The following is a 2500-nucleotide window of genomic DNA, read 5'->3' on the forward strand; positions in this document are numbered from 1 at the left end:
CTACCACCACACGCGGACATACTAAGAAAAACACTTATCGACAGTTATTATCATCACCCTAGAAATCATATTAGCAGTAATACATATTGCTATTATAAATATTGCAGCCCAAGGTATTCATACCATCATCATTATATACAGACGACAAGAATTAAACGTCAAAGAATTTACTGCCTTATCATAAACACGGTATTCTTCCATTCAGTATCATTACTGTGCTGTTATTGTGACACCGTTGCAATTTTTAAAACGTTTCTTGCGTGGGTATACTGAATAATCCCAATATTACAGCTCTATTTCAGGTTGACATCGGAGGAAGATTTGCAATTCGAATGCTGAGAGAGAGAGAGAGAGAGAGAGAGAGAGAGAGAGAGAGAGAGAGAGAGAGAGAGAGAGAGAGAGAGAGAGAGAGAGAGAGAGAGAGAGAAACTCAACGATGACAACTTAAACGTTTGTTTCACCAAAAGAATGTAGACATCGTAAACTCATAGGGAAACTAGCAAGATCAGAACGAGAATGAGAGAAGCCAAGAAAATGTGGACAACTGATCAATTTAAAATCACCGAAGATGCTACGGGAAGAGGCGACAGCAAATGTGCATTCAACATAGAGCAAATTTAATTGAAGGCTAAATCAGTTTAATATTACAAAAGAAACAGCGATACTAGGAAGGTGGATTGAATATTTGTGAAAAGCTGTACAACTGAAAGCCCAGATTGAATACAATAATACACCCACCATCAATACTGACAGTAATGTGAACAACCTCTCGTATTCACCTAAATAGACGTAACAAAAAAAAAAAAAAAAAAAAATACTAAGTCTCTCAAGCTATTGTACGCAAACGCCCAGCTTTAACAACAGTATTCGAGTTCAACTACTGACGTGGTGTCTGTGGGTCATAAAAATCTTGTCGGTCATTTGCCTCTCAGCTTGGGAAGTGAAACACAGACCGATCTAACAGACTCCGTCTTTGGCAATATCCATCCCGAAGAATGTTAATTTGAAAATTTGTAATGATAAGTCTAATCAACCACGTCAGTAATATGATGTTTAATATTCTCCAAAGAAGACTGGCCATCAAAACAAAGGAAATTCTTACAGAGCCAACAGGATTTAGACCACAGAGTAGAACAAAGGAGCAGATCTCCAGCAACAGAATGCTAACTGAGAAACATGCTGAACATTCAAAAGATCTCAACCAGACTATTCAACCATACGTTTCATGGTAACATCAGTGGAACGTAATGAGGAAATTGATTTTCCTTAATCATTTAAACAATGCAGTCCTCCTGCATTTCTTGAACTTCATTTGGAGTGCATCAAGGATGAATTTTATCGCCTGCTCTGGCCGACGTGTTCCTAGAAAGAAACCTGAGGGCTTCCATACATCTGTCTTATCTGGAGGAAGACCATCAACTTATGCTTTGCAGATAACATTGGACCGGCTGATGGCAGTGTTTTAGAATTGCAAAAGACAAGCACTAAGGCTAGAGATGACTGCGGCAAAATATGAAATAGAAAGTAACGTCGAAAACGTAATCCCTCTGTAAATAGCTCTAAAAAACAATCCGGATTAACCACCAAATATCTTAGATTGACGGAGATTAACCAAAGAAATATGGGCCAGGCCGACCCCTGCTACTGCGGCTTATACCAAACTTGTCAATATCTGGAAACATAACATTCCATAATACGAGTAAAAATCGCATCTTGGGGCTTTGGAAGTCAGCATGGGAAGGGGAATAAGGGCACTGAGTTTGTCTCAAACAGAGCAATCCTAATAAAATCTCTCACAGGGAGCACAGTCCGAACGAGTACTTACGCCCACCGAATTCTACAACACGCAGGGAAGCAAGAAGTTCCCCAAGAAGAAATCAAATATGGTAGTATCATCTGGCGTGGGCATTACAACCCGCCATAATAGCCTATCGGAAGCCTCTCCCGAAGGCACTCTTGAGGGGGAAAGAAGAATGAGAAGACGAAGTGATGTAATGGAGAGGACGAGCAGTCCAGTGACAATATAGCGAGGAGGAGAAAATCGAGGAAGACGTCGACCTCAGTGATAAGCCCAGCATGGCGACGCTGCGGCCGCCCCGGGGCCATGAATGCAACTAATGCTGGCTTTCTGCTGCTCTTGCCTCGCTTGTTTTTATCATTATCATTATTGCGGCTCTTGCTGTTATTACTGTCATGTCATTACTGGTATCAGTGTTATTTTTGTTGTATATTTTTTGTTGATGTTATCACAGTTATCATCATTATTTTAGCTGTCGCCTGAAATCTACTAATGGTTCCATATTTATGCTATTACTATTAACTCTATGGTGAAAACGAAAATAAGAAATAAACCTTATTACTATTACTAGCATTACTCTTATTACCATCGTCATCACCATCATTTTGATCATCATACGTTCACTTCTTCTGTAAAATAATAATGATCAAGAGCAGCAGCAATATCATCATAATAGATATTACAATTAGTATCATCTTTCTG

The sequence above is a fragment of the Penaeus chinensis genome, chromosome 7, assembly GCF_019202785.1.
Source record: "Penaeus chinensis breed Huanghai No. 1 chromosome 7, ASM1920278v2, whole genome shotgun sequence".
NCBI lineage: Eukaryota > Metazoa > Arthropoda > Malacostraca > Decapoda > Penaeidae > Penaeus > Penaeus chinensis.